The sequence below is a fragment of the Emydura macquarii genome, unplaced genomic scaffold (genome assembly GCF_026122565.2).
Source record: "Emydura macquarii macquarii isolate MOO-44397 ecotype Brisbane River unplaced genomic scaffold, CSIRO-AGI_Emac_v2 contig_2768, whole genome shotgun sequence".
NCBI lineage: Eukaryota > Metazoa > Chordata > Testudines > Chelidae > Emydura > Emydura macquarii.
Genome location: NW_027132905.1, coordinates 12,029,957 through 12,041,544, shown reverse-complemented (window position 1 = coordinate 12,041,544; position 11,588 = coordinate 12,029,957).

Genomic DNA, 11,588 nt, shown 5'->3' with positions numbered 1-11,588 from the left:
ATGCCCTGCAATTCACTAATGCAGGCCAAACATGAAAATCAATATATTCTTAAAATAAGTCATAGCTAATATCAGTCTCAGACAATCTTTGTACTGCTATAAATAGTCTAAGCATGTCATCTAAGGTATAGTTCATAGTGCTATTCTGGGACATTCAAACACAAGTGGAGTTTGCAATCTCCTGAACTCAGGATATCTGGAGTATCATGTTTCCCAGTACTCTAATATGAATCATAGTGCATATAACAGTTCTCAGAACATCCCAGCTGTTTGTGGTATAAAAGGTTACATGGAAGTCTTTTTCACCTAGTGCAAGCATTCTCAAGTATTTGTAGGTAAAGAACAGCTGTAAAGACATGTTTTCTCTTACCCGGTTTTCTATAAATCTTCGTGCTTGAAATATAATTTACTGAGTGCTTCTGAATTATGTTTTCACATTTCATAAAGTACCAAGACTGGATGACCCCTCTTCCCAAGAAAGAATGACCTGTGTAAAATAGTGAGTATTGAAACAATAACTCATAGGTCCAACAGGTACTTGAGTACTTCTAAGATGCTATTCTCCTTCTAGATATTTGCTTGCTATATAAATTATAACTGTATGATGTAAGGCCAACTCACGGACCAGGGCACCAAAATAACTCTCAACAGCAGCAGAATTTCAGTCCCTTTCTTCATAGATGTGTTTGTTTTTCAGAACGGAAACAGTCCAACATGCTCCCTCACCCCCCCTAAAATCTCTGTTTCACTGCCGCTGCCTACACAGCAGGTGTCTTCCACCTGGTTGGCATTGAGAATCCCCTTCCAGTTCCTTTCCCCTGAACATGAGCCTCTTCCAGGTTTCTGGCCTTTGATCTGAGTGACCTGAGGGTTATCACCTGTCCCCTGGCCTCATACCCATTACCTAGCAGCTAATCAGGCACAAGTGGGGCTAAACCCACCTCCCTAAATGGCCCATTCCTCCTCATGATATGGCTTTTCTGTGACTCACTGATCAGTAAAGAGATTGGGGGGCAGAAGGAATGGACAGCATTAATTCAGGGATGGAGATTGTGGTATTACTGTACAGTAATCAGACATTTGGTTATATCTCCATTTTAACTAGATATATATTTAAACAAAATGCAAGGGAAACCTGCACGACTCCTCTAGATGATGCAGTCTATAGATTATTGTCCAGCTAGTCAAGTGACAATGTTCAGGATTTGTGAAGACACCCCTGGAGAATGAATTCCTCTCTCTGACCTGGCCTAAGTAGCCAGGCTGTGTTCTTGGCAGATGACACTCAGTGGTTTAGTGCGGGGGAAGATTCCTTTCTTCTTGTGAATCTCCATGGAAATTCACTTCACACAGCCAATGTACTTGGGCTGTGCCTGGGTTCAAGGATGTGGTCCAATGAGCCTTCATACTAAACTGAAGAGACCATATCTCAGGACTAAAGGAGCGATCAGTCCCTATACCCATTTAGTCCTTGTGCTATCCACTGAGACTGCCATCAAGCATTCAAATGTTACAATGGTTTCTTTGGTACAGAGACCCTGTCCTGTAGGGGATGGGTGGAAACCCAGCAAACTTGTTTCACCCGGCCCACCAAGCAACCATTGGTAACAGCTTTAATTCACTACCAGCTGAGGCTGGATTTGAACAAATGAACAACAAATGAAAGTTTCTGCATCCAGTTACCAATCCCTGGTCTGTACCCGGTAATAGCCCACTAAGATGCTTTAATGTATTACATTTTGGTGGCTTTATTCCAGGACAGAAACGCTTGTGGGCTTATTTTAAACCAGTCTAATACATTCCAGTGATATATTTAATGATGTAAGCTTCCACAAACTGCCCTCATTACGTCCTTGATACGCTGACATGCTTCAATGCCAGTGGTACACATTTATGAACTGTTGACATAAAGATACTTAGTGTTCACTGAAATGTGAGCTCAGGGTCTAAAAATATCACAAATGTTTATAGACCCATGCTTGGAACACTCACCACACAGGCACTTAGAGGGGAAACAGTTTAGAATGGCAACAATACGTTGGCATAGGAACATTACACCAATGATGCCTCCTCTAAAAAGGATACAGTAGTGTCAATTTCACAAACAGTGAGAAAGAGATTTGAAACCTTCAGAAAGATAGAAGGACATATTCAACATGACGCTGTTATTTCCCAAATGAAAACACTGGCTTTTCCTTTTTAAAGAATCCTGCCTTCTCTCAGCATTTTCAGCTGTGGGTATCTGAAGTTATGAAAATAAATCCATATTTAGGTACCTAAATAAAAAAGCTTAGAGGTGCGGAGACCATTGATTTCAATGGGAGTTGTAGGTGCTCAAAACCTCTGAAAATGAGGCTACTTTCACTTACATTGTATAGCTTTTGTGGCAGAGACTATCATTTTCAATACAATTGTACAGTGCGTGCCAACATAATTGAGGTGCTACTGCAGTATAAATGTTAAATAATAGTAATAATTTAGGTACCTAACTTTAGGCATCCAAGTTTTAAATTATTGCTGGTAATTTTGCATCCAGCTTTCTTTCCAGGTTAACATAGCCTTGTAAACGTGGGCTGTTTACGAGATGTGTTGTGTAGCAATCTTATGTTACACGGGCTCAGAATTTTAATACATAGGGTCAGTTTCTGCTCTCAGAGCTTGTCTATATGATAATTTAGTGCATGGCAAGCTGGGGTGTAAATCTATCACACTCCAGCCTGCTGTGCACAAAGCGTCTGTGTGTACTCTGCTGTCATGCACTAAAAGTCCCATAATGCGCTTTGAACTACTGCTATACAGCAGTACATCAAAGTGCACTACAGGATTTTTAATATATAGCAGCATGGTCCACATGGCCACTTAGTGCATGGCAGACTAGAGCGATGTAGATTTACACCCTGGCTTGCTATGCACTAAATCGCGGTATAGACATGCTCTCAGTTACATCAGTGTAAATCCTGAGTATCTGCGTTAATATCACTACAGTTACTCTGGATTTACTGCCATGTAATTGGGATGACAATCTGGTTTAAACAATATTCTGTGTTTTTTATCAGATCTTCTATTATTTGTTGGATGAACAAGTGTGAAATTTGCAGCAATTTATTGTGCAGTTTCTAAAAGGGGAAACCAGGACTCAAGATGAACAGTGTGTCGTAATATATTTAGCAAAATATAATGCAACTCACAGAAAAATACATAGAAGGGGTGGGACAATACATTATCCGCTTGGGAAGTTGTGAAATAGACAGAGAACAAATAGTTGGGTGGTGGTTGTTTGTTTAATGGGGTTGTGTGATGGGGTTTCAAGATCACACACAGAGGCTGAGGGAGTGAAGGAGCAGTACTGGGCCAAGAGGGCCTCCCCGCACCCCAGCAGCTGCAGACCATGCACCAAATGGAGATCTGCTCAAAAGGAGACTTTGTAGTGACAGCCAACCTGGGGGAGAGAATGAAGGAGAGGCTGTCTGAGGGGAGGAAGCCAGTTTGCAGCTTCTGTGGACTGCATAATCCACAGGAGAAGGGTCTGGACTCTGGGTAAGACCCCAGCTGGGTGGGTAGGGGCCTGACCCTTTTCCCTCCCTCACTCCCTGCTGAGGGAGAATAACTGAACACTGGGAAGAGAGATGGGAAATACTTATTTGACCAGCTGAATTGCTGAGACTGTTTGGAAGCTGCCCACTGCAGGAGGGGTGTGGGGCCTGTGACCAGGCCCAAAACTGAACAGGGAATGGGGAGGTAGGAAGTGAACCAGCAGAGGCTGGTCAGGTGCACCAGGAAGAGGTGACTGAGACACTCCACATCTCTCCCCACTGGGCCCTAAACTGGGATCTAGTGGAGATGTACAGCCTGCCTCCTCCATCCCTCCCATCTCAGGTCTGGCTGGGAGAACTCTGGAGCACTGGGGAATGAGGGACTGCAGTTTGATTTCTAGGCCTGCCCATACTAGGTCTTTGGCAGTGGAACAACTTTGAGACACTACGCCTGCTGGCCGCTGAGTGGAACCAGTTTCAGGGGGGTTGCTATCTGTGTGTAGGGTTTTTGTTTGTTTTTTGTGGGTAGGAGGGGATTCCCCTGGCCTCTGGCCCTTACAAAGAAATCATTTGAAATATCATGATAGTCAGATGTCACTTTGGGCTCACTCATTCTGCTCTGCCATCACAAGCTGAGGATGCTGCTGTTTCTTTCAAATCCACCAGATGACACAACAACAAAAGATCACCAAACAACTAAGCACGAGTTTCTTTCTGAGTATAATGAACTGCAGAAAGAGGAGGTGTGGTCTGGACAGCACTACCAGGAAACCAGGAAGATGCCATTTGCATGCTTAGTCCTCACTGTGGATAGTGTTATTTTTATTTGACCAAACATTTTGGGCTTGTTCTTCTCATGAATAGAAGTCTTGGCTTTTGGTTTTTTTTAAAGAGATGGGTCCAAATCAGACCTGTGGATCCAAACCCCTTCATCTTTGGGGAGGTTTAGATCCAAATCTAAATGTTATGACTAACCCTCTCTCTGTAATGGTCCTGAACAAAAACCCCAACTCTGAATGTTTTCAGGGTTTGACCTAGATTTTTAACTCCACTGCTGGGTTTCTTTCTGTGTGTAATTTGGTTATGGTCTAGAAAACCAGGGTAATCTGATGTACAGACAAAAAGAATCAAGTCACTTTTACATTATTAGGCAACTTGAAAGTGGGGAAGATTTCAATCAGGGATAGAAAATGGTGGAATTGCTAACCCAGGATAGTTTCTGTCAGAAAATACTGATTCAAAGAAATCAAAATGTTTTCTCTGAATGTATCAATTTCCTGAAACCTTTCCATAAAAAGTGACTGAAACATTTTGATAAGGTTGAAGCATTTCATTTTAACATTATCATTTTCATAATATAAGATAGTTATCACAGGGCGAAAGGGGGGCACCTTTGACCAATTGTCTGCTGTCCAATTGAATGAAAAGGGAGTTTTCTGGGCTTTATAAGGCAGGGAAGGGTAGACAAGCAGGCAGGTAAGAGTGTCCTGGAAAAAGACAGTCAGAAGAGGCTGGGCTGGGCTGGGCTGGAATGGAATATGTCAGTGCATTACCTCTGGTTCTGAAGAACCAGTATACAGTACTGTTTTGCTGTTCAAGAGGCAAGTCAGGCCTTAGGCTCCTGCAGACCCTGAAGCCAGGGCCCTTGGTGGAAGAAGAATTTAAAGTGGATTGCCTTCTTGAAGCTGCATAATTGAAGCATCAACACAAGTAAAACCCCACCACACTTCGGTAACAAATACCATACTATGGAACATTTTAGCATGCGAGTTTCCTGTGCAAAGTCTGCACCCTGTAATGAGAGGCCCTCTCTACACTGCCAATTTTAGGGAAATCTCCTGCTGTTGCATTAGCATTGATGCAACTCCACGGGTGCTAGAAACAATGGAAGTGTTATTAGGGCTAGCGGACAGGTTCTTCTACTCTTGTCAAGACCTCTCTGAGGAGGATTAGATGACAGTAGTATAAGAGCTGGCAGCAGACAAACAAATGATAAATTATGGACTATTACAAAGATATGTTCTCAGCTATCTTGTCTTAAAGAAGTTTCTTAGCTCAGTCCTGGGCTATGCAGTTCTCCATCCTTACTTTCACCATCAGAAATGAGATACTACCATAAGGATTCAGATATTGAGGCTGAACAGGAGGTACTGGCAGCAGATTCAGTAAGCAAGAGTCAGATGCTACAGAAGATAATCATGAGTGGAGTCTCAGATATCAGACGTCAGAAATTAAGAAAGATGCAGGAGTCAGATGTGAGTAATCAAAGATTAGCACAAAGTATCACCCAAAAGGGGACAGGGATTAGAAGCCAGATAAAGCCCTGAGTACAGTATGACACACTGAAGCTGAAGGCAACAGCAATCAGGCATTAGACATTACAATTAAAATGTTTGGAGCTGGGAACTGCCATTAGATTCAGAAATGAGTCATACAATAATTAACTCTGATGAGCTGGACATTTGTATGTCTAACAAAATCTTTTACTATCTTCTCTGCTATAGGTGACATTTAATTGGGTGCCACTGGGTCAAGAGGATGCTATTATTACTATTATTAATAAAGCAGACGTATGACTGCTGCTGGCATAGCTGGGACTCCATTCCTTTTGGGCCATGTGGAGTGGGGTAAAAAATCTGCCTCATGATTCACCAGAATTGTATTTATTTACAATTAAATATAGAATTCATGGATTTATATAAGTAAATGTGGCTTATTGAAATGGAATATCTCCATTCTTTGGAGAGATCACTATTATTTAATACATTATGGACCCATAAACATGGCTCCATATTTGGGGCAGAGTTTAGTTTTTGGTTGAAGTAGGCTATTATTCTTTCTGTTACAGAGGGATATAAAACTGGGCCTGATAAAAATTAATATATACATATATAGGAGTGAAATGGCATTTTTGGGAAAGTTACTTTGAACTGTTAGGAGTTCTAATTAGTTAAATTACTCCTTTCTGAAATTTGGATACTGTCTGATGTATCCTTGGATCCCTCTAGCTCAAAGCCAGAGTGTATCTACAGCTGCAAACTTTTCACATACTTAAATTTCCTTGTCAATTTGTGTACAGGCTAGCTTGTAATTATTATGAATAATGTGAGGAAACTAGGTTGTAATTATTATTAATTGTATCAAACTGTTATGGTTACAGTCAAGCATCTGTCAATAGCTCAAGTAATTCTTAAGTGGTGGCATTTGACATCAGAGGTACTTCAACCAATAATCACTCTTCTTTTCCATCTCATTTGTATACTGCAATTCTATTGGCTGAAATGAACTGGTAGTGTGAAGGGCTTGTGTGTCAAGAGTTCTTACTGGTAAATTTCATCTGCACACAAACAGAAAGAACACTGGAGTGGCTCAGAGTTGAGGTGCATTCTTATATTAGTTGTATATGTTTAAAAATATAACCAACCTAAGAAAATCCAGCAACCTACAGGAGGGGTACTTCTTTGTCCAAAATATAGTATGTAAGTATGTATGAAACACATTATGTACATTTAAACTGACAGTATCTGTAAAGCCTAATATAGCAACAAAAACATAATTAAAGTGGTAACACTGGTTTAAGTGACGTGGCTAGCATCACGTAGGAATTCTGTGGCCAAGCCAGCAACACAGACAGAACAAGCACTGGGAAACAAAACTAGTTGTTACCTTTGTGACCTGTCCATGCCTAGGGTAGCCACCTGAAAATGCCAAGGTCAGGGCAGGCTGAAAAGGAGAGCAGATTCTCCCAGCACTGGTGGGTGATACTGAAGTCAGACTTCCCAACCAGCCACAAACAGTGCTTCTGATTCCCCACACTGGTTATCGAGAAGCCAAAATAAAATATACACAGCCCCCTTTACTGCATTTCAGTCTCTGGCTCCCAATCAGCCACTAGGTCCAGTAAAGAGACCAGTTATTTAAAATGTTATGCTCTTTACCAAAAAGGTTTCTCTTGACCCCAAATGGTCAGCCACAGTATCAGATCAATATAAGTTTGGATCTTACCCAAAATACCATGCTGCCAGCCAATCCTTTAGTAACTAAAACTAAAGGTTTATTATAAAAGGAAAGAAACAAACTATAAGAGAAATGTTAAAGGATTAAAGCAATCAGATACATACAAATGATTTGAAAGTCCATATATATCAGGTTTCTAGTAGGATTGTGGAGTTTGCAGGCTTGTATAGTCCCTCTGGTGTACATCCAGTACCTGGATGGGTCTCAGTCCTTTGTTTCACAGCTTCAGTTCAGTTGTAGATGAGTTGATCCAGATGTAGGCTGGAGACTAAAGACAGAGACTGAAAGACAAAATGGATGTCGTGCAGCTGCTTTTTATGTCCTTTGGCCTTTTCCATGCTGCTTGTGGAAATTTACAGGAATAAAATGGAGTCCAGGACATGAGTAAGGAGGACATGAGTAAGTCCTGGTGACTCATCAGGTATATCCCTGGCTTCTCCCCCTGGGCCCCTTGTACCTATGCATTTCTTTAATGGGCCATTAAGCAGGCTAGTGCTGCAGCCATCCCATCTGGGGTGTCGCCCAGACACAGCACAATTTGAAATACAGATATATCAACCATATCCATAACTTCCATTACACATATAACACGTGAACATAAACATTATCATCTTACTTAGCACATTATAGCCTTTCTAACAGTACCTGACACGGCATATCTCATATGAACTATTATGATTTTGACACACTGATGTTAAATAATAATATAATAAATGCCTCTCCCACCCCCCTCAATCCAGCCAGTGTTACAACCCTTGTGACCTGAGCAGTTAGCCAAGAATTTGGGGTCTAGTTCCAGTTAGGAGGAAAAATTAGTTATAGAGTCAGGTGTGTGTTTGATGCAATCTTGTTTATTTACAAAATTCCTGTTTCCCTGAACATAGCAGGAATCAAATAAAAGACAATGTCCTTGCTCAAGTGTCCAAGCCCTTTTTCCAATCAGCACTTTGCCCCAAAGCTCTTTCTCTTAGTTTTTCATGGGACCATGTTTTCAGTGCTTTTTCTGACTGTGTCCTTGGTGCTAAGCAAGTCATATAAACCAAACTTTTCACAGGTGGTTGTTAATTCTGTTTTCCTTATTTTATGGGTGTCCAACTTCAGACCCTCATAGAAGGGCTGAGCACTGACAGATGCAGCTAAAATCTATGGAAGCTGTTCTTTGAACATATCAAGTGCTATATATTGCTAAGTATTGGTATTGCTAAACATTGGGTCCTAGGCATCTCAAATTGGGCACCCTAAATTAGTGCATGTTTTTTACCTTAATCTCTCTGTTCCTCAGTTCCCCATTTGTAAACTGGGGATACCATGCCCTAACCTCACAGGAGTGTTGTGAAGATAAAGTAATTGATGTTTGTGAAGCACTTGGATACCATCGTGATAAGTGCCATAGAAAAAGTCCATGAGGAAACTTATAATTCTCTCTTCAGAGCAAGGTTTGAATAGTGTGCAGTAAATAAGGCATGGGACTACATACTGAACGAGGGCACAACAAAATATTGAATCGCTTCTTATAAAGTGAGCATCATCCATGTGTACTTAATGAGGATGGAATCCTGTGGAAAAAATAGGTGTGATCACGTAATTAATGTTTGTACCATAATGCATACATACAATTGGGCATCTGGTATTTCCTTACTTCTGAATGATTGACTTTGAAACGTTAATAATACGTTTTTAATAGTGCATGTATGTGTGCGCGTGTGCATGTGCATGTAATGTTATTTTAGAATGATAGCAATTCATCATCATTGAGCAAAAATACATGCGAGATATAGTCAGGATGCCCTGATGCTGAAAGGAAAATTGGAGGACTGTAGTGATATGGTCACTGTATCATTTCAATAGATGGGCATTTCCATAGTCTGCAAACTTATTAAAGCTCTTGGAAAATGTCGTCGTTGGCTATCCCTCAGTACGAGAATGATGTCTGCCAGGAGGAAAGTCATTGATGAGACTTAAGATGGCTGAGGAGTCCAAATCATGCTCTACAGATTTTCTCATATACAAGATAGGTGGTTGCTTGGAGAGAGCACAACTGCTAGCTGGGATGTTGTACACTTTCCTTCCTCCTCTCCTGTTTCTCAGCCACTTGAGAAAGGCAATTCTCTTCAAAATGGGCTAAGGCTTGGTGAGATGCCATTGCCATTGCAATCTATTGCCAGCCAGTTCTTCCCAGTTTGTGGGATCAATGCCTCCCTTCTTAAGATATACTTTCAGGGTGTCCTTGTAGCATTTCCTCTGTCCCCAGTGGATGCTCTTACCGTGACTAAGTTGAGAAAAGAGAACTTGCTTTGGAAGACGAGTATCAGTCATCCACACACAATGACCAGCCCAGCAAAGTTGATGTTTCATAATCTTTGCCTCAACACTGGTGATGTTAGCAGAGAGAATGCTCGCATTGGTGCAACGGTCTTCCCATCTGATACAGAGAATCTTCCTAAGGCAGCACTGTTAGTACCACTCCACATGCTTAAAATGGCTTCGATATGTCACCCATGTCTTGTACCCATAAAGAAGAGTGGGGATGACTACTGCATTGTAGACCAGGATCTTAATTTCCATTTGCAGATCTCTGTCAATAAAGACATGATGCAGCAACTTTCTGAAGGTTGCACTGACACAACGGACCCTGTGCTTCATCTCCACATCAAGATTGGCTGCCTGGGAGAGGTGGCAACCAAGGTAAGGGAAATGCTCTATGTTTTCCAATGACAATTTGTGGGAGAAGGGGGTTAACTTGTGCTGAGGCAGGCTTATGGAGAATCTTAGTCTTCCCAATGCTGAGGGAGAGTCTTAGGCTATGATAGGCACCTGAGAAGAGATTTAGGGTGGATTGCAAGTCAGCCTCTGTGTGTTCAAGGATAGCATAGTCATTAGCATGCTGAAGGTTGGTAATAACAGTCCTGGTGACCTTAGCTTTGTAATGAAGATGCCACAGATTGAAAAGCTGGCCATCCATGTGATACACAATTCCAATTACAGAGGAAAGGCGGTCACGAATAAGAATCAAGATTACGGTAAGATAGATGGAGAAAAGGGTTGGGGCAATAACACACTCCTGCTTACTACCAGTGCGGATGGTGAACGGATCCATTTCTAACCCATTACAGAGGATGGTGGCAGTCATTCCATCATGAAGTAGCCTGAGAACTTGAAAGAACTTCAGTGGACAACCAAATCTAGACAACACCTTCCACAACGCTTCACGAATGATGGAATCAAAGGCCTTAGTTAGATCAACAGATGCCATAAACAATGGCTGGTGTTCTCTACACTTCTTTTGGATCTTTCGTGCAACAAAAATCATGTTGGTGGTGCCCCGAGATGGTCTGAAACCACATTGGGATTCCAGAAGGACGTCTTCAGCAAGAGGGATGAGATGGTTCAACAAGATGTGAGCAAGGATCTTCCCGGCAATGGAGAGGCGGGCAATACCTCGGTAGTTCCCACACATTTACTTTTTCTCTTTCTTAAAAATGGATACAAGATTGGCATTCTTTAGGTCAGGTGGAATTTCCTCATTAACTCAAATTCTAACAAGGAGTTGATGAAGTTTCTGCACAAGTGCTATTCCACCAGCTTTGAAGATCTCCACAGGGATGCCAACTGGTGCCTTGTTGTTTCTAGTCTGAGTGATGGCATGTCAAACTTCCTCAGAATATGGGGGGTTGGCAGGAGGTTCTATTACTGGATGGTGAGGAATGGACTCGGTGGTGCTTGAGATTTGTGATTCAATAGAGTTTCAAAATGCTCCTTCCAACGTTGCTTAGGGACTACATTGCTTTTAAGGAGTGTGGAGCTATCCTAGGATCACAAAGAGGATATGCCATTTGAACTTGGCCCATAGATAGTTTTTGTTGCTTGAAAAAAGTTTCTCATGTCATCTTGATCAGCAAAACTCTGGATTTCGATGGCCTTTGCTTGCCACCACTGATTCTTAATGTCACGCAGCATCCTTTGAACTACAGCTTTAAGCCAATGCTAAGTTGATTATTTTTGTTGGTTAGAGGGTTCGTTTTGCCAAGTGCAAAAAGC